This window comes from Macrosteles quadrilineatus, unplaced genomic scaffold (assembly GCF_028750875.1).
Source record: "Macrosteles quadrilineatus isolate MER2022 unplaced genomic scaffold, UCM_ALF_1.0 Scaffold_1__1_contigs__length_201487025, whole genome shotgun sequence".
Classification (NCBI taxonomy): Eukaryota; Metazoa; Arthropoda; class Insecta; order Hemiptera; family Cicadellidae; genus Macrosteles; species Macrosteles quadrilineatus.
Window position 1 is genome coordinate 38549545 of NW_026542594.1, and position 23347 is coordinate 38572891.

Consider the following 23347-nt stretch of genomic DNA (forward strand, 5'->3'; position numbering starts at 1 on the left):
AGTTTTTTTTTTTTTATATACAACTGTTTTTTTTTGTTTTTATTGTTTTATGTAATTCTTATGGTGAAAAACCGACCTTGGAAAGGGTCTCTCGCCCTTAAGGGTAGGAACTTTTAAATTCTAAAACCTCAATGCACGATTACTAGAAACTAGTAATCGTGCCTCAATGCAAAACTAAAAACTAGACCGAATCATTTGACACCTTAAATGTTGAAATTGGTCCACAAACAAGGGGGGAGTATCAAATTTTAGTACAACCAGCTGTTTAAAATATAAGTGTCAAAGTATTCATCTGTTCAAATGTAAACAAATATTTTCTACCTAAGAATAACGTGGGAACTTTAAAGGCCACTGGGGCAGAGCCCTGATGGAAATCCAAAGGTTTTGTGTTTGATGGCAAAACTACATGCTAAGACCTTTCTAACGTCACCTTGAACATGATGATCGGTAGCACCACCACTCCAAAACAATTATGACAAAAATATGCCTAGCGTATTAAATATATAGAAGACTAAGCTGTTCAACTTGTTTATAGACTACTATTGCTATACATCAAATGCTTCATTTAATTACCAAACAAAGCGGCAACTTTTGCAATTTACTCTTAAAGGTTGTTGACGAGCTTATGGGAGAAAGTATGTCAGAATGCTGATACCGTTTATTTAGAATACTATGTCTTTATCCTTCAAACGTGCAAGCAATATACCTTTCCTCTCGTAGTTTAAGGTCAGAAATTTCACTTACAATAACATAAACATAAATAGTACTGTGGAATGATGATTTTTTTTGTTTAAAGAACAACAAACAATTAGATTAAATCAAAGAGTTACATCCAGTGTACCTGTTGCTCGAATTGAGCAATTGCCAAGTTATATAGGAGTGATTTGAAATAAATAACCCTCACAACATTTTAGATTAATTCATTATATTCGACTTATTAAATATTAAGTAACTTCTGGAAGTACTCTCTCTGAAAATAAAAGCTCTTTAAAAATAATATTTTTATTATTTCATAGTTTTTTGGAATATTGCTTTATTTATTTGTGTTTCATAATAGTATATTTCATCACTAGGGCCTAAAGTGACTCTTTTTGACCCGAGGTCAAGTTTTACGATTGAGGCGAAGCCGAAGTCGGAAAATGAGCGAGGGTTAAAAAGTTACTTTTTGCTCGTGTGGTGAACTATATTTTTCGTCATATATTGCATAATTAATTAAAATACCCCCGCTGCAGCTAACCTGCCGACTAGGCGAATTTCCATTTGCCTGGATTAATTTTTAATTAATCTATTATATTAACATTTATGTTTAACGAGTACCTAGAGTAGCTGCTAAAGGGAAACTAATAAAGTGTGTTTTTTAATAAAATATCAATAGCTTAGTATAAAATAAATAAATCCGCCATGTTTGATCAAAATATATCCATAAACAAGCCAACTACAACATTTTACAATATTCTCCATAAGAATAACATGGGAATTTTAAATTAACAATTTTTTTTATTTTTCTCCGTACCGATCACCGTACAAAAACACTTTGATATACTAAATGATTTGTTTTTTTAAGCACTTTAAGAAGGTCTGGAGAAAAATTTCTAAATTTTGTGTTTTAAGGGTAAATAATGAGAAAACCCCATTTTTGCCCCATAAAAGCCCCCGTTAAACCCCGTTCCCATGGTCCGATCATGCTGGTTCGTGAACTCATTCACGTTTATCCTATCTTACACCTTCAAACCAAATTTTATCAAAATCGGACAAAAATTACTAAAGTTATCGTCCGGACGGATACACACACACACACACACACACCAAATTTTACACACACACACACACACACACACACAGATATATATACATAATATATATATATGTATATATGTATATATGTATATAAATTCAAAATTAGCTATAGATCTAGAAACAACGCATTCAATTCAATTATTAGACTATCTAATAAGAACCCACATACAATTGACAAATATAACAAATCCGGAATATACAAAATTGAATGTCTAAATTCTACATTGGTCAGACTGGAAGAGCATTTTCATGCAGATTCAAAGAACATATCCAAGCCGTAAAATCTAACAATCAAACATCCCAACGTTCAATGTACGCAGAACAAATATTTAAAAACAATCACAATTATGGAAAATTAGAAGAATGTGTCGAAATTCTAAATTATTAGAAAAAGGTTGAAAAATGGATATAAAAGAAGAACTACAAATCTATCTACACTCAAAAGAACACGGCAACCAAATTCTTAATATAATGCAAAAACAAAAACAAAATCCAATTCATTAAAAAATCAGAGAAATCAGGGAAGAATCTTATACAATCACATGTAAAAAAAATACACCTAACCATTTAATCAAAAGTACCTGGGGACCGAGCTTTGCTCGGGGAAAATCATTAGTTTACTCTGAAAGCAGACTTAGTATTGGAAATACATAAATCCATTCCCAAACTCCACACGGTTCGCCTTTACTACGTCCTACACCATTTTCTACGTCATGGACCTGTTTCCCTGCATTCCCATAGCACTTTAGGATTATAGATACCTAATCTAATCGTCATAAACAGTTCCCACGCTCCATACTACTTGCCTTTACTACTTCCTTCACCACTTCCTACGTCGCAAACCTGTTTCCCTCCCTTCCCATTACATTTAAAGATTGGAGATACCTTAATCTAATCGTCATAAACAGTTCCCACACTCCGGACAGCTCGCCTTGACTACTTCCTTCACCACTTCCTACGTCACGGACCTGTTTCCTTCCCTTCCCATAGCATTTTAGGATTGCCCATACCCTTATCTAATCGTCATAAATAGTTCCCACACTCCGGTCAGCTCGCTTTGACTACTTCCTTCACCACTTCCTACGTCGCGGACCTGTTTTAGTTCCTTCCCATAGCATTTTAGTATTGCAGATACCTTAATCTAATCAACATAAACAGTTCCCACACTCCGGACTACTCGCCTTGACTACTTCCTTCACCACTTCCTACGTCGCGGACCTGTTTCCCTCCCTTCCCATAGCATTTTAGGATTGCAGATACCCTAATCTTATGGTCATAAACAGTCCCCACACTCCGGACTGCTTGCCTTTACTACTTCCTTCATCACTTCCTACGTCACGGACCTGTTTCCCTCCATTCCGATATTATTTTATGATTGCCTTTACTTCTTCCTTTACCACTTCCTACGACGCGGGCCTGTTTCCTTCGCTTCCCATAGCATTTTAAGATTGCAGATACCTTTATTCTATTCGTCATAAACAGATTCCAGACTTCGCACTGCTACCCTTGACTACAATGTATCGAGTAATCTTCAGTATAATCTTTGCTAAATATTAACAAGTGATGTTTTTCCTTTTGTACTGTATTTGTAATTTGCTAGTATACTGTGGGTAGTTGGCTTATTATGAACACATGCTACAACTTTAAGTCTTTTGTTTACTTTTTCCTTGTTATTTAATTCAGCCAACATGGTTACCTAGCAACCCATAAGACTAATGTTAAAAAAATTTTATTTTCAGTTTCATTTTTCTACGTAATAAGATTTTTGTTGGCAGTTCTAACTGCAGTAAACTCGTTTTTAGGCCAGAAATAAACTATTTACAACATTTGAAGAAAATCGTCGGAGCCGTTTTCGAGATCTTGTTTGCAAGCAAGCAAGCAAGCATACATACATACAAGCAAACATTGCTCGTATTAGAGTATAGGATTTACTATGCATTCAAAACATTTGTTATTAACTATTTATTTATTTGTTTGTTTACATACTTTTATAATACTGTGATCATGGCCTTAGTGCCGAAATACGTATTAGTTTAATAAAAATGAATTTCAGGGTACTCTGGTTTTTATTATTTTACTTATATATATATATATTTGAACGAATGGTGTTTTTGGCCTCTGGGGACATCAAAATAAAAAAGTAAATCGGTCCCGGGCCTAGGTCTTACCATGAGACCTACGATAATAACTACTTCCCCATAGGGAAATTCGCTAAAACAAAACTAGAAAACGAAATAATTGTTATGTAAAGATAACCTTTAAAAACGACTTCCAGCTTGTTTTTAAATCTGCTAATGTAAATACGCAGCTGTTTAGTAAGTGATTCAATCATTACGATTGTATTTCAGTACATTAGGCCTATACCATCTATACAGGGTGATTGATATAAGTGTGCCAGCCGTTTTATTCGAAAACTATAAGAGATATCAAAAAAAGTTAAATGGTAAGTGCCTTGGATTTTTTATAAAAATAGTCAAAAAAAATATTTTAGCCTCCATTTTTCCAATATGGCCGCCAACTTTGATTTTTCTTACGAAACACCCTGTATTTTATGATGTATTCTGGTAGAAAAGGTAATTTTAAGACGATTTTATTCTTGTGATTTTTTTCATAAACCTAACCGTTTCAAAGATAATAATGGTTTAAGTTGTGAAATTTTGAATGGGTTTCGAACAAAACAGCTGGCATGCTTGCTTAGGCCTTTATCGAAACTCTTTCTCATGCAGAAATTTCAAAACTTTAACCATTATTATCTTTGAAACGGTTAGGTTTATGAAAAAAATCACAAGAATAAAATCATCTTAAAATTACTTTTTCTACCAGAATACATCATAAAATGCAGGGTGTTCCGTAAGAAAAATGTAAAATTGGCGGCCATATTGGAAAAATGGCGGCTAAAATAATTTTTTTGACTTGACTACAATTTTTTAAATAAAAAATCCGAGGCACTTACCATTTAACTTTTTTTGATATCTCTTATAGTTTTCGAATAAAACGGCTGGCACACTTATATCAATCACTCTGTATGTCGAGTATTCGACAACAATAGGCTAAAACCGTACCTAATAAATCTGTCGATAAATAATTTCGATCGATTCGATTACCACAATCGTAATTTTTAACTGTTTACAACGGCAGATTTTTACTCCCTAAAGACTAAACATTATTTTTACTTTCTCCCCCTATACCATAGTATATGGAGAAAGTATTGTTTTCGTCAACATTTTCGAGTTTGAGTTTTGAGTAGATATATACGTTTTGGGTCCCCCTGGGCCAAAAAAGTGATGGGTTTTCGAAGTGATGTCGGTGTGTAAGTGTGTCTATGTGTGTGTGTCTGTGTGTGTGTGTGTCTGTTTGTCTGGATGTGTACAGAGCTAGGGACTACAACTGTGGTCCGATTTCAATGAAGTTTGGTATGTAGGTTCTAATCCATGGTATCTCCAGGTGTTTCTTTCATTTTTTTGATTGATTTTTTTTTTCATTGGTTTTCCCATAAAAGCCCATAAAATAACGGGAAAATCAGATTTTCTCAAAAATGGCCTGAACGATTTTTATAGAAATTTAGTATTTTGTAGCCCTTTTAATTCCGAACAAAATGGTACAACTCCCATTTCTGTAAAAATTACGGTTCAAAAGTTATTGTAAATTATGTAATTTTCCCATAAAACCACCATAAAATAACGGAATATAGGATTTTAGAAAAAAAAACCCGGTTTTGGTATAGGTCAGTATGTTATGGTAGTTACATTTTTAAAAGTTTTTTTTATTTTTTAGAAATTTAGATTTTTAATGAAGATTTTCTCATAAACCCCATAAAATATTTGAAAAATCGGACTTTCTCGAAAATGGCCAGAACGGTTTTCTTAAAAATCTAGTATGTTATAGTCCTTTACCGTTGGAACAAAATGGTACAAATCTCATTTACGTAAAAACTACGGTTAAAAAGTTATTGTGCTTTATGTTATTTTCCCATAAAACCCTTATAAAATAACAAAAAATCGGCTTTTTGGAGAAAAGTTGGTTTTGATCAAAATTAATATGTCATGGTCCTTATTATTCTAAAAAAATAGTACAACCCCATTGCTGTAACAATTGCGGTGTTTTTTGTGTTTTTTAACTATAAAACAACATTATTTACTCTCACCGCTTACCCATGAAAAAGGTTGTTGACGAGCTTATGGGAGAAAGTATGTGTCAGATTGCTGATACCGTTTATTACTCCCTCGCTACTTTGGACCCGCAACGCATGCATTAAAAACTGCTGTTTTTGCTGCAGTATGGCGAAAGATAATTTAAGCAAAATCACTATAATTATTAGTACGAGAGGTCGTCCAGTGGTCGAAACTCGACCAAAAATATGTAATGTAAACTTACTCACTTCTGTATTTTCACCCCACACTGTAAATAAAACATGTGATTGGAGTTTCTTCCATTTGTTTTGATTTTCTGTTTATATTTCGTTGTTATTTCGTCACCAGCATGGCAACGCATAAGATCCATGTTAATTTTTTCAAATTTTTAAACTAATTTTTTGTGCTTATCTTTGAGCCTATTTAAATTTATAAAGGGATTCTGCACACCTACAGGAAAATAACTTTCTAACGGTATGCGTAGATTTACCCCACGATGCACACGAGCTGAGAAAAAAGGTTTTAAAGAAACATGCTTGCCTATTAATATATAGATAGATAGGGATTTGTGTGCTCAAACTTTCAACTTGTATTGTCACAAGTATCTCACACATGTTCTTATACATGTATCCCAGTGTAAACGTACCTTAAGCAACAATATTAAACAAATAGCATAGACAGAAACCCAATAGCACCTCATCCATGACGATCAAAACAGGTACTGGCGATTGCAAATCGGAGGGAGGTTTGGTTTGGGTGTAAATTATCGTAACGTCTGAACTGTAGTGCCTATTCAAAGCGATTTCTGCAAATCAGATTGGACAAAAAATTGGGACGTGTAAAAATTACTTTTAAATTTTACACGAATTAAGTACAATTTATCAATTCCTCTGATATGTTTATATTTCTTATTAACACTACCACAGAATTTTAGTTTTAGTAGGTGGTCCACACAAACAACTATTCTCAAAAGGTGGGATCTTAGATACTACATTATTGTTTAATGTCAAGCAATCTTCATCCTGTACAATTAGCTTGATAAACATTCTGACTATAAATTATTTCGTTTATCTTTCCAATGACAAAATCAATATTATATCTTTTACCCGTTAATTTCAGTAGGTATCTGTACCATGTCATGGCCCTCAATCTTCCCTTATCTTCTTGTCGTTTTATAAAGTTGTCAAATTCTAAGAATAAGGATTATTAGCTCTCATGTTTTTCGTTGATTCACTAAATGCCATGGATTCGATACAGTCTACAATTTAATTAGTGTGTCTTACATGTAGTAGGGCCTACAGTAGGTAATGATCGTCGAAAATCCCCAATCACCAATACAGGAATCCCAACAAAAAATAGGTTTTGAAATGTCTCGATCCGTCAGTGTTACCACATTTCTTGCATGTATTAATTTGTTCTGATTAATTTGTTCTGAAAGTTAACTTTACCAACGTGACAACACGATGTGTAAATTCTTCGTGTATTTTTTACTTACAATATGGTCGCCACTTCGAAGTAAAGTATCAATTAATTTTAGTGTTAGTATTAATTTTGCAGAGCAGAACTGGCAAAATTATTATACGTCTAATCAAGTGAGTGTGTATGTGGATTCCTTACTGTTAGAACAGACCTCTCTTCTTCTACTCTTCTCATACGCATAAGATCCCTTATTAATTGTGTGTCTTCCTGTTTTTAATATTTCTTCTTTGAACTCGAAGCATTTTGCCTTCTTCCAACAAAACTGATTAACTGTTTACATTGGTCTATAACCTCCTGAATATTACACACATCAATATATTATTTACTCCCAAAATTCTGCTGAGTTTCTTTTTATAAACAGCTGTTTTTGTTTTTAAATTTGTTCTATGTAATTCTTATTGGGAAAAGCGACCTTTGAGGGTGCCTCGCACCCTTAAGGGATAGAACTTTTTAATTCTAAATCCTTATTGGAAAAATAAAAGTTGAGACGAATTTTTTGACACCTCAACGTTGAAATTGATCCACAAATAAGGGAGGAGTAATGTTAACTAAACGGCTTCACGTATTATAGATATACATTTTAAGATTTAATTGTGAAAGAAAAGCAAATTGTATAAATAAACTGTTGTGAGACATGGTTTAAAAATAATACTACACTATTTTAATATATTTTCCCTAACCATTTCTCTGCCGAGTTCCAAATAGCTGATATAAATAGCAGCTTTAATGTAAATTGGATCGCGTTCAACGTCTTGACAATGACGATTTCTTTTATGTTGCCAACCACTGGCTCTGAAGGCCTCACCACTTGTCAACAAGAGCAACGCTACCTCACACTCGTTGGATATCTATGTTCACCATGCCACATGTACACCTTATTGACGAGGCCAACCAACAAGCTTGTCAACAAGACCAACGCTACCTCACACTCGTTGAAAATCTATGTTCACCATGTTACATGTAGGTACACCTTATTGACGAGACCAAAGAAAAAGCTTGTCCTGTTAAAAATCTACTTAAAACGCCTGTTAAAAATCTCCAAACAATATTGTTTTTCCTCCCATTGGAACTTGTCATAGTACTTACTTAATTAACAATATACAGGGTGGCTGAAAAGTAACTTGCACCCCCCCCCCCCTTAACTTTTCAACCATTTGAGATATTTGAAATCGGTTTGCGGCAACCTTCTTAGATGTGAGGGGCTACAATAATTATGGTAAATTTAGAAAAAATGTCCCTTATGGGTAGCGGGGGTAGGGGGTAGCTCAAAATTTTCAAATGACAAGTAAAGTCGAGTTTGGTATCGTTTTGCAGGTCTTGACGAAACATAAACATTGACATAAAGAAAACCAAAATCGGCTCACTAATAACGAAATGGCGCCCTAAAACGTTTCAAACCCAAATATCCATGAGGGTGGCAGAAAAATTAACTTGCACCCTCTTTAACTTTTTAACTATTCGAGATATTTTAAATCGGTTTGCGGCAACTTGTTTGGATATGGAGGGCGACAATAATTATGGTCAGTTTTGAAAATTTTGCCCTTAAGGGTAGCGGGGGTAGGGGGTAGCTCAAAATTTTCAAATAGCAAGTATAGTCAAGTTTGGTATCATTTTGTAGGTCTTGACAAAACATAACAATTAACATAAAAAAAATAGAAATCGGACCATTAATAACAAAATGGCATGTAAAAATGAATGAGACAATAGTTATTTAAAGTAATTTTGAACTGCCATTTTGTTAATAATGGTCCGATTTCTATTTTCTTTATGTTCATTGTTATGTTTTGCCAAGACCTACAAACTGATGCCAAACTCGACTATACTTGCTGTTTGAAAATTTTGAGCTACCCCCGCTATCCCTAAGGGCAACATTTTCAAAACTGACCATAATTATTGTCGCCCTTCATATTCAAACAAGTTGCCGCAAACCGATTTCAAATATCTCGAATAGTTAAAAAGTTAAAGAGGGTGCAAGTTAATTTTTTTGCCACCCTCATGGTTATTTGGATTTGAAACGTTTTAGGGCGCCATTTTGTTATTAGTGAGCCGATTTTGGTTTTCTTTATTTCAATGTTTATGTTTCGTCAAGACCTGTAAAATGTTACCAAACTCGACTATACTTGTCATTTGAAAATGTTGAGCTACCCCCTACCCCCACTACCCTTAAGGGCAAAATTTTCAAAATTGACCATAATTATTGTAGCCCCTCATATCTAAGAAGGTTGCCGCAAACTGATTTCAAATACCTCAAATGGTTGAAAAGTTAAGGGGGGGGTGCAAGTTACTTTTCAGCCACCCTGTATATTTCCTGTACGAATATACCTTTATACGAATTACCTGGGTCCATCTTTATTCCCAGGTTATTTTCTAAGATTAGCCGTTAGGTTATTCCACTTCATACAAAATATTGATTAATCACTACAATAAATCTCAAATTTAAAAGTAAATTTACAAAGGAATGTAGAATAATAAATCTTGAACATATGTTTTGAAATAAAAACAAAGCAGAAGTTTTCCATAAAATCTGAATCGTTAATTATTTAGTCAATGTGGTTATTTCATGTTAAACGTTAAAAAATACACAAATTTGAAAAGTTTCACAGAAAAATAATTTATTTCAACATTCTATAAGGTAACTATAGTGCATTGCAGAATTAACTGGCAAATAAGTAATCGAAGTGTTAATATTGAATACTGGATTAATGATAAATCACGATCAGCTGTATTGAAGTAAACAAAAATCTGCAGTAAATGGCTTCTAATGCTATTCTTATGGATAAAATTTTACGTTATACCTCGTTTTCTGGCAACTTACATGGGAATTTTGCTATTTTTCCCGAGTCCCTAGGGTCAAGACCTTTAATTTAAGACCCCTCCCACTTCTCTGCAACTTACCAGACGTCTGCAATTTTTTGGTAAAAAAATGTGTCTTACAGAATTATATATAAGGATATACTGTATATGGATGGATGAGGCAAGTTCCAACAGTCGAGGCAGTAATTGGCTGTGCCTGCTTCTATGCAATGCACGCACTACACGACTGTAGCCATATTAAGGTCAACGCAGCTGCATCACATTCTGCTGTGCTGGTAATTTTTCTGGAAGTATTGTAACTTCAGGTAAAAAAACCCTCAATCACAGCAATCCTGCAGACTATTTTTACTAATATATTTCCATGAACAAACAAGACATATTCATTTCCCATTTAAATAACATAAGATATAAATGTAAGGTTAAAAGGGGGTTTCATGAAATATTAATAGTAAGTAAATACTAAGTAATAGTAATTTATACTAAAAGATTTTGCCAAGTTTTATCCACATATATTCATTAACAAGCAATCTACAACTAACTGTTTTCTTTTTCTCCCTAAAAATAAAAATCTTAAACGTACAGTTTTTGGGAATTTTCTCCTTAACGTTTAAGTTTACAACAAAGCTTGGATGTAAAAAAAATATTTGTTTTGTAAGCTCTACGAGACGGATGTAAACAATTTGGGTTTTCATGGTTTAAGGGTAAACATTTGAAAAACACCATAAAAATCGAAACTCCACAATACCCCGTTTCCATGGTCCTATCTTGATTGTTCACAAACTCATTCCAGTTTATCCAGCTCTAAACCTTCAAGCCAAATGTAATCAAAATCAGATGTAAACTATTCCAGTTGCCGCGTATATATGGTGTACACTTATAAAATGTATAAATATTTCGAATGGTGTTTTTGGCCTCTGGGTACATCAAAATGAAAAATTAATCGGTCCTTTTGATCAATGACCTGCCAAGTTGTCTGCCTGAGTCTGAGGGCAGGGTATGCTTGTTCGCTTATGATACCTCATTGTCGTTGTCTGTAGCAGGAAAACGGGCTCTCAGGGCAAAACCAATTGGTCAGGTCAGCTCAATATTACATTGGTTTAACTGCAGTAACCTATCTGTCAACAGTGCCAAAACTCAAATGATCCAATTTCAATTCAGAAACAAAGAAAAAACAGCACCTCCGGCTATTTCTATAGACAACAATCATTTCGTTACATCCTGTTCAGAAACTAAGTTCCTGGGCGTCCACATCCGTAGCCAGTTGATATTCACACTTCGTGTAGATTATGTTTGTAAAAGATTGAGCCCATATATATTGAAAAAATTTGGCAACTCTATTGGACACAACAGTACTAGTGGTGGCTTACTACGGATTGGGTTTCCCTTGTCATACGCAGTTGCAATTTGGGGACATGAGTGTCAAAATTCCAAAAGAGTCTTTAAACTGCAAAATAAAGCCATCAGAACAGTTTTTAAGAAGCATCGTAAATTTTCCTGTAAAACTCTTTTTGCTGACAATAAAATTATTACTTTTCCGTCCATTTATGTTTTGAACTGTCTCCTATTTGTTAAGAAAAATGTTGACCTTTTCCCAAATCTGTCTCACTCTATCTCCTATGGTACGAGAAGCCGTTTCGGTATAGACATCCCAAGACACAACACTGCTTTTTTAACCATTTATTTTACAATGGCATTAAAGCCAGGTTTTCCTAGACGCGGAGTCGGCCAGCGGAGAGAGGAACGCGGAGAGCGGACTCAGCTGGTCTTAGGCAATTTAATGTTACTGTTTTCCTAGCAGCGGAGCGGAATGCCATAATTTCAATTCCGCTCTCCGCGTTCCTCTCTCCGCTGGCCGACTCCGCTGCTAGGAAAACCCAGCTTAAGCTGGGTTTTCCTAGACGCGGAGTCGGCCAGCGGAGAGCGGACAACGGAGAGCGGAATTGAAATTAACATGGCATTCCGCTCCGCTGCTAGGAAAACAGTAACATTAAATTGCCTAAGACCAGCTGAGTCCGCTCTCCGCGTTCCTCTCTCCGCTGGCCGATTCCGCTGCTAGGAAAACCCAGCTTAAAGCTGATTAATGCACTGCCCTCTCCCCTGAAGTTGGAAACCAGTGCGGAAAAATTTGGCAAAGGAGTTAGGTCTCTGTTTGTATCACGATGTTTCTACAGTGTCTAATAGTCCTAATAGACTATTTAAGATACCTGTAGTGATTTATTGATAGCAATGATTTTTAGTTTTAGATTTTGTCTAAAAGAAACTGATGTTTTTATTTATGGAAAATGTTTGTTGACGCAATTATGCAGTTTGTACAGTTAAAAATAAATATGTTTGAGTTTGAGTCTCGGGTCTCGAGCTTACCGTGCCACCTACGGTAATAGCTACTAAATTCTCTAAACATAACAAGACGCTGTGTGTTATTTTAATTTGGATTTCTTAACTATAAGGCATAGTCTTTAATCTATATATATAAAAGGCAAAGCCCTCACTGACTGACTCACTCACTCACTCACTCACTCATCACTAATTCTCCTACTTCCCATTTACCTAGGAGGCTGAAATTTGGTACACTGATTCTTTAGGCATTAAATAGGAAAACTAAGTGGTTTTTATTCTGATCGGACTCTCGGGCTCCGCCCCAGTGGCTCTGGAATTTCCCATGTTAATCTTATGAGTACTTATATTTAAATGGAATTAATGAATCTTAACAGCTGTTTCAATTAAACAAGTTGGTTCTGTTCTATGATGTTCAATAGCATTAAAGTTACAAGGATTACCAACAGGGTGCAGCACCATTATTTCTTTTACATTTATGACAACAGCTAATTTGTAACCAAAAGGTGAGTGAGCGTAGCGAACGAACTGCAACCTCAAGGCGAGTGAGCGTAGCGAACGAGCTAACCTGAAGGCAAGTGAGCGCAGCGAACGAGCTCCAACCTAAAGATGAGTGAGCGTAGCGAACGAGCTCCAACCTAAAGGTGAGTGAGCGTAGCGAACGAACTTCAACCAGGACATGATTGAGCCATGCGAACGAGATCATCTTGAAAATTAAGAAGTGAAACGGGGCAAAGCCCGCGGGTTACAGCTAGTTGATTATATTTGTTCGGCAAATAAAAGTAGTATGTAGTTGTTTTTTTTTTTTTTTGTCCTAGGACGCTAGGCACTAGCACGGGATAGTTTTAGCAAATTTCCCATTTAGGGAATAAGCTATTATCGTAATACTCATGGTAACACCTGGACCCGGGACGGATTTAATTTTTCGTTTTGAGGTCCCTAGAGGCAAAAAACACCATCCGTTCAAATTAATATACAGGGTGATTGATATAAGTGTGCCAGCCGTTTTATTCGAAAACTATAACAGATATAAAAAAAAGTTAAATGGTAAGTGCCTTGGATTTTTTATTTTAAAAATTTTAGTCGAGTCGAAAAAAGTATTTTAGCCGCCATTTTTTCAATATGGCCACCAACATTGATTTTTCTTATGGAACACCCTATTTTATGATGTTTTCCGGTAGAAAATGTAATTTTAAGACGATTTTATACTTGTGATTTTTTTCATAAACCTAACCGTTTCAAAGATAATAATGGTTAAAGTTTTGAAATTTTGGCATGAGAAAGAGTTTTGATAAAGGCCTAAGCAAGCGTGCCAGCTGTTATATTCGAAAACTATTCAAAATTTCACAGCTTAAACCATTATTATCTTTGAAACGGTTAGGATTATGAAAAAAATTACAAGAATAAAATCATCTTAAAATTACATTTTCTACCGGAATACGTCATAAAATACAGGGTGTTCCATAAGAAAAATCAATGTTGGCGGCCATATTGGAAAAAAATAATTTTTTTGACTTGACTACAATTTTTAAAATAAAAAATCCAAGGCACTTACCATTTAACTTTTTTTGATACCTCTTATAGTTTACGACTAAAACGGCTGGCACACTTTTATCAATCACCCTGTATATTTATTTATTTATTTATTAATAAATATATATGTGTGTGTCCGTTAACGTGATAACTCTAGCAAAAATGATCCGCTTTTGCTGAAATTTGGTACAAACGTGTAAACCTACGTTTATTCGAACGAGTTCGCGAACCAGCATAATCGGATTATGGGAACGGGTGTTTATGGGCGGTTTTGACGGGATAAAATGTGGTTTTCCCATTTTTGACCCTAAAAACAAAACAAAAATAATTACTTTTCAAACCATTTTGTAGAGCTTAAAAATTTAAATAATTTAGTATATTGAAGTGCTGTTGTATTCCTAACGGTAATAATAAGTGTAATAAAAAATTCCCATGTTATTCTTATGGAGAATATGGAAACTGTTTGTTCTTTACTTGTTTATGGATATACTAGCAGAGTAGCCTACCCGTCCTTCGTACGGGGTTGGCATATAAGTATAAAATGCTTATTGAAGTTATACTCAAGCTTTGCGTTTGCAGTGGGGGAGGACAGGTTCATAAAATTTGGCTCTTTAAATTTACTGAATGATATAGTATAACACATCTACCATAGCTATAATGTTCTACCACTGCACCTAAACAATAAATACATTATCAACATTCACACAATATCACAAATTATTCATTAAATTAAAAATATAAACATAACTGTAAACAATCCTACTTTGACAATTCTCATTGTGTATCACAGCTTTTTGTTGCTGCTTGGTTCAAATTAGCTGTGTAGTCAGATATGCAAAAACAAAATAATAATATTTCTGCACCCTGTTGGGAAACCTTATAACTTTTTACCTAACCCGCCATGTTAAACTTCCCTATCCCAAGCGTGATGTATACAACTTCCTTACTTCTCGAGTGATGTAAAGTTGAAAAAAACTCATTCGGTGATGTAATGAAACCCATTTAAATAACATTGAGTGCTTAACTTAAAAAATATACCTCTATGGAGGCATCGACGTTCAACGCTAGAAATCAGCTGTGCACTTGAATGTTATTGTAATGCTTTAAAGTATTTTCCTAACCTAGCTTTTGTTTGTAAAAGAGCGTTACTGTTAAACGATGAGTGAAATGGATAATGAAAAATATTGTACGTAAACCCATGTATATTGTCGGGTCAGGTAAAATCTTGTACGTTACACGTTGCGCAAGAGCGTGTTTACATTTCTTAGGTGAATTATGCAACTCGCTTCCGCTCGTTGCACAACATTCACCTGCGTGATGTAAAAACGCTCTTACTACACTTGTAATGTAAATAGCTATTAATGCTATTGCATATTATAGAACCAACTTGTAAAGTTCAAACAGCTGACTAAAATTCCTTAATTCCTTTTAAATATGAACACTCATAAGGTTAACATGGGTAATTGCAGAGCCACTGGGGCGGAGCCCTAAAGGGGTTTTGAGATAAGATGTTAATCGGGAATGTTAACTATCATCATGCCAAATTTCAGCCTAATCTGTCCAGTTGTTATTGCGTGATTGAACTTCAAACAAACAAACACACAAACTTTCATATTTATAATATTAGTAAGATATTGATAAAATTTGGCAAATGTATTTATTTCATCCTATACTATTGACGTATGGTCAAAAACACTATTTACCTTCCCCGTAGCAGCAAACCTAAGCACTCGTTAAATCTAATGTTATTTAAATTGGGAATAAATATGTCTTATTTCTGGAAATATTCGAGTAAAAATGTAATCAGACAAGTTGAAATTCGCTTAAGCTGCAGGTTTGCTGTGGCGGATGTATTTTCACCTTGTTTCAGGCTGTATGGGTTGTACCATTATTACTTAGATTAAATCTATTGGTGACTTGGTGAGATTTGAACCCGGGGCCTCAGTGGCCGAAGTCACGCACTATACCACTAGACCAACTAGCTCCCCATTGTTACTGCTCTGTGATAAAAATACTAGCAGAATACACATCCTTCGTTTAGGGCTGACATGTATTAATTGTTACGTGCTTATTATGGTTACCCGTGCTGTAATGGTAAACATATTACAAGTTTATAAAACGAGCGTTTAGGCGATTTCAAATGGCCCGCGTGGGGTCATTAGTTCGCCGAGCAGCCACGCACTATGCTCGTCACGACCCCTATAAATGCGGCGCAGGACAGAGCGAGAGCGAGAGCACAGTCACTCGAGCGCTGGGCGAATAGCTAGCAACATCTCTCCCTGGTAAGTGGAGTGGAGTACATCGCGAAACCTTAACCTTAGGCCGAGGGCGGAATAGCCCGGTAATAAGCCAGTGGTGGAATAACCCTGGTAGCGTCAATCACTAGGGGTTAGGCCAGGGCGAAATGGCTCGTGGACCCGCGACAATCGATTCAGTTTATTGTAAGCATCGTTGGTTTTAATTCCAAAAGTGAAACACGGTATATCCATTAAGTAGAGATTTGTTTTATTTTCGAAGTTAACGAATAAGTTAGTTACGACCAGTGTTTCACACACGGAATTAACGCCAATTATTCTAAATTAACTAATTTGTTTAAATTAAGGCCTAACCCGGGCAGTGATGAATGTGTCATTTACTGAAAGCTGATGCTTTAACGTCTATATCTGAGCCCATATTTTTAAACTAAATTATTACTACTAACCCTGGACATACTCAATTAGGTTAGCTATCCGTGGCCGACAGTACAATTTTGACCCAGGACGAAATTGCACCGTCACATTGCTTTGCGTTTATAAAGACGACAGGAGGCGGAATGGACATGTTTATTTCATTAAACTTATAGTATGAAATAGTTACACATATAACATTGATTTTAGCTTCAAAATTCAATTGTATGGATTTTTACAAAGACTCTTTCTCAAGACTATGCGGTGAAAACTAAATAGCCTCCTTAGTACTAAATATATAGCCGATACACATATGAAAATAATGTAACGATATGATACATTTATTTAAAATGAGACACTGACTTAAAAGTGCATTTGAAAAACCTACCCATAATCATTGAAGTCAAAATTTAATAATCAATCTTTCGTAAGGGTGAATCAGAAAACCAAAATACAGGCCAAACTAATTTTCGCGGTCAGTTATGTCATAAAGTGTTAAAGATAAATTAACTGACGTAATACGAGCACCAAAACTCAAGTTACTTTCAGTTTCTGCCAGACTGGAAGACGTTAGTTGGACATTAGGGTCGCATTAGAATGTGAATGAAAAGTGCAAAAACATGGTCATATGTGTAATCTTTTAGGTTGATTCTAAACCCTGCTTAGTATGAAACATGACTACGGTTCAAAATACGAGTCGTTCCTCCCACTCGTACAATCAAGTAAGAGTTGCACAAGAAGTAAATGGATGGTCAGAGATTTGGCAGAACATGTGTGAAGGTAACGTATGCGCTGAGTGTATACCTTGTAACAACTACGTTTAGCATATAGTTATTTCTTCTGAAGACCTTCCAAAACAACAAACATCCAAGTGGACATTGCAACTGTCTAATCTCTAATATTCATCCATACAGTTATGTTCAGTTCGGTATTATTGGTATAATGTTACAATCTATAAATTAATTTTAAACTGTTTTTCTTTGTGACAGCTAATTTGAGAGAACGGCTGGGAGTAGAAACTCGGTAGAGGTGTCTAAAGAAAGGGCTTGGTCTGTAGATGAGCCATCAAAAGAGAAACGTTTAAAATTCCCATCCCATGTTATTCTTATGGAGGAAAAAACGGGGTTTTGTCATGCCCTTATTTTGAGAGAACGGCTTGGCGTAGAAACTTGGTATGGGTGTCTAAAAAAAAACGTCATTTGTTTATGTTAATGATCCATACCGGTATTTTTCTAGTATTCTTGATTATTTAGGACTAGGTGAAACCCGTCGTAATAGACGGTTGCTTTAAAGCCTTACGACAATTCTTCTAACTGCGACAAAAATAGTGAAATTATAACAAACTAGCTGTTGTACCCGTGCTTTGCAACGGGAAGAAGGCACAAAATAGAAACACTTTAATCTTTACATCTGTTGCGTATAATAATTACACATCCACCAACGCTTTTAGAAACAAAATTCAACTTTCATGGCCTTAATAGAAACGTTTAAGTTATAACTTTTAAATCTGGTAAGTATATAGTGGATACCACCATTTTGGTTTTGAATAATTTTAAATCTTGTGTAGGCTGATGTGAGAAAAACTGACCAAATCTTTGAATACAACTTTCACATACATAATTTACCTTCTTTTTTCTTGATTTTTAACATTTTAAATTTCAACTTTGAATATGCAAAAATACTAATTATTAAATTTAAATGAACATGTTTTTAATTTCACTCTTCTTCGTATTAAATCACCAATCCTTCCATCTTCAGTTTCTTCACTCACAATAAATCATTAGCAAAACTAAGTCAGCTGTTATAAACTTTAAAAATATTGTGCCTTATCAATAGTCTTTTGAAATATTAAAGAAACTATATATATACTATAACAAAATTTAAACAAACGATTTAGCATTAAAGACAGCAGACAAAAGTAGTAAGATTATCAAAGCATCAAGGACTAAAAAATGTAATAGCAAATACAGTATGTTTCATTGCATCTCTGATTCTCTTCAAAAATATCAACACACAACTTAATATACAAACCAGTTCTTTTAATCAGTTCCATTGTCTATTGCCTTTACATTTTCACACTTACCATTAAGTAAACATAGTAACGGATATTTAATTGATTTTAGAAAGAAAAGGACACTGCATACTGCTTAGTTTTGATATTTACATTGGTTTAATTTAATCAGTGGTGTGGCAAAACACAAATAATAAATTTATCAAATAAAGTAAATGGGAACTGAAAGCTATGTTAACATAAAATAAGTGTATTTTGTATTACCATTTGATAATTAAATATACTTACACATATACAACAGATTTTGGAACACAAAAATCAACGACGAACAATTTAGTTATTGATGATGTTCTTTAGTTTAATTTAAGCCACAACAGGTTTAGCAAAACACACTAGGCTAACTAAATTTACCTAAATATACCGGTACATATAAAAAATACCCCCGCCGCAGCAAACCTGCCGACTAAGCGAATTTCCATTTGTCTGAATTGATTTTCAGTTAAATATATTTTAATAACATTAGGTTTAACGAGTACCTAGGTTTGCTGCTACAAGGAAACTAATAAAGTGTGTTTTTGAGTAAAATATTGATAGCTTAGTACAAAATAAATCAATTTGCCAAGTTTGATCAAAATATATCCATAAACAAGCAAACTACAACATTTGACAATATTCTCCATAAGAATAACATGGGAATTTTAAATTTACAATTTTTTTTAATTTTCTCCGTTACTAATAATCGAACAAAAATACTTTTATATACTAAATTACTTGTTTTTTTAAGCTCTTTAAAAAGGTCTAAAGAGAAATCGGGAAATTTTGTGTTTTTAGGGTCAAAAGTGAGAAAAACCAATTTTTACCCCATAAAACCCCCCGTATAGCCCCGTTCCCATGGTCCGATCGTGCTGGTTCGCGAACTCATTCAAGTTTATCCCACTTTACACCTTTAAACCAAGTTTCATCAAAATCGGACAAAAATTACTCAAGTTATCGCGTTCACGGACTAAAAATAAAATAATTACTAAAAGGGTACTTTGTTATATATGTTTTAATTTTATTATATTAGTAGCCCTAAAAATGCAAGAAAATAATATATATATATATATATATATATATATATACATATATAAAAATTCAAACGAATGGTGTTTTTGGCCTCTGGGGACATCAAAATGAAAAAGTAAATCGGTCCCGGGTCTAGGTCTTACCGTGCCACCTACGGTAATAGCTACTTCCCTATAGGGAAATTCGCTAAAACAATGTGATGTGCAGGTTATGTTAAGTTATTCTAACACATGTTAAGCAGTTCGAATTTATTTAAAATAGCCTCCAAATTCATACAAAACATCTATACATTTTAATTTTCTTACTGTTTCCATGAAAACATATCAATAACATTATTTTCATAACACTGTAAAATCGAAAGCAGAGCAATTTTTTTTATTTCTATAATCATTGACATAGTTTTTGAATAAATGATCTTTGATTTTTTTTATTAAATAAACCAACGACATAATTGTCTATAGTATATTTAATTTCATTAGATCAGCTGTCTTCAATTGTGAAATATGCAATTTGGCAGTTCTTCTTGTTTATTTTGAAATGTTAAAGCAAATGTAAACATTGTGAGTATTTTCATTGCAGCCATGGTGACCAATCAATATTTACTTTTAAAATCCTCTCCTCAGAACTTTTAAAGCCAAAGGGGCAAAGCCCACGGTCATTATTGAAGTGTGAATAGTCCTATAATGGTCCTTGGTATGGTAACTATATTTTTGTAAAATTTAAGTCAAGTTGTTTCAGTAGTTTTCGCACCTATTAGTAATACACATACAGACAGACACCATTAGATTTTTATATAATAGTATAGATGTGAGCATTTAGCATTGTTTAATAAATAAATACGTGTAGAAACAATAATGACTATTGCGTTAGTTACAAAATATGGTTGATCAACAATGAATAGCATATTTCTTATTCCGTCCGTCATAGGAGTTATTGTTCCTCTGTTAACTGGTGTATCTTCTTTTTGATGAATATAATAAAGAATGCTTTTGGAAGAATCTTTAAATAGTATTAAAATCGTATTGGTGAATATTCCTAGTACACACTTCTGTGATTTCATCAGTGTTATGCAGATTAAATCGGTGTGTGTTTTTTTGGAAAAATATCTGTTTGTTGAGAAGGTACGTTCTTACTTCAAAGGGAAGGGAGGCCCACCCTAAAGCTGTATAAGTTTTATTTTTTCTTCATCACGTCGGTCATCATGCCGTACTTCTGTGCCAATGAATAACCCTCAACATTTAGCAATAATATATTTTTCGCTATAACTTTGATTCCATCACATGTGGATGACAGTGTTCTAAGTCCTATCAATTACATTACGTGTTCAATATAATATATCTTTGGAATGTTAGGTGTAATGGAAAGTGGAATATACTTGTAATGACGCTGGCTTTTATTCTTGAAATGAGGGACCTCGTTCATATGGTCATGCGGCTTCATCGACAACAAATAATGCAAATTACAAAGCAATGCTGCATTTCCAAAAAAAAAACGAATACTGTAAATTGTTACGTAACTAGTGACGTTTACATGCATTGTATGCTAGTTAATCAACGATTCTTAGAAAGGATGAGGATATCTAGTTCAAAAGGAACACGACCTTTCTGTCATGACAGTAACTGCTTAACTGGTAATTATTCTTTGTGAAATTTGTTTTACAGTCGAAGGGTAGTGTTATTTTCACAAATTCAAACATTCAAAGGCTCTATTGTGTTTTCACTAAGCTGAATGAATACATCTAAGTAACACCTCTAAAAAGTTTGCAATAAATTGCAATTTTGCAGATTAATGACTTTCTAAATCATGCACATATTTCTTCCAAAAAAATTCTTGCCAACAATTAATCCAGTTGCTGTAAACCACTATTAATTCAACTAAATATGGACACCACTCATATGGGCAACGTGACCTTCTGCACTTGTATTATTTTGTATTGTATTACACAATCGAAATCTTCCAATAACTGAAAACATGTATGAAAATAATCTCATGAACCTATGACGATCTGTCTTGAATGATATGACAAAACATCGGCAAAATTGATCAAAAAGGCATACACAATTCCGTACAATAGATATAAGATAATTCGATAAGAAATCATTTTAATAGTTACTGTCACATTAAGATTTTCCAGTAATTTCGTAATTCAATGTTATATTGCAAAACATGAGATGATGCAGAACAAAATAAATTTTTAAATCAGAAAATTACATTGCAAATACAATAAAAGCCATGCAAGTGTAGAGGAGTACGTTGAGAATGTGAGCTGTGTTTAAGTTTTGGCATAGACTAAACACGAAGTATGATTAATCTATGGTTTTGGTGAAGTAGGTGAATTCATGTATTAAAAAACATTGTACAGGGTTTTTGCTTGGATGTGCACGTCTAGGTAGGTTGAAAACACTTCTTAACCTCACTACATACAAAACATTTGAAAATACAACAGTGTCATCACATCTCATCTCATATTTGCATAATTTGTTGCCAACAAACGCTGCACTCGGGCGAGCAACATCCTGCATACCTCCTTGTTGATAGCGTCTGCCGACACCTCCGCACCGTACAACAATACGGACTGGACAGAAGACTAGCCTTCTACAACTGGACCGAGGCCCTCCAACATTGGCCATCAACCGGCTAGGAGAAGAAACCACCCTATCGGCTTTGTCGGCTGTACGGAAGATCTGATCCTGCTAGCTAAGCTTGCTGTCCACCATGACCAAAAGGTACTATGTAGAACGAACGGTTTGGACCTCGATGGCCCCACCCTCAACGGCACGATAATGTCAATCCGTTTTTTTTTTCAAAATCACGATCTCGGTTACAAAAAATATTGTCAAAGTTAACAAAAAGAAATAGTAAAGTCAATAATCCTCTATGTTTTTATCATATTATTATTATTAAATTATTATTAATATATTTCTTATTTTTCAATAATCCTCAGCTTTTTCCACGTATGTTTAGCTTTGTTTGTGAATTCATAGAACAAAAAGTAAACCCTGAGACCAGACGCCATGTAAGTATGTTCCGTACAATAATCTTCAAATGATAGTAAAACTACTTGGAAATTATTGGAGAAGAAATTGATATTAAAAATAAGCACATTGAAACAAATATAGCATTGAACTCTGATGGATCAGAAATTAAAGATCCTTGTGTTAGCAATATGTTAAATGATCATTATATTAATCTATTTGAGACAAATGTAGTTCCTAAGTTGAATCAAGATGCAGCTTCTTCCAACATTTATTTGCCTAATTATACTGATAAAGTTTTTGTTCCTACTAGGATAGAGCCTCATCAGCTGGACAAAGTAATCATGTCTTTCAATAATAAGTTTTCAACCGGTTATGATGATATTCCTATAACAATCATTAAACATGCTAGAACCTATCTGTTCCTACCGTTGTGTCATGTAATAAACTCATCTTTTATATCAGGTATTTTTCTGGACAAGTTAAAAATTTCTAAAGTAAAACCTCTATTTAAAGCAGATGACTGTAAAGAAGTTTCAAATT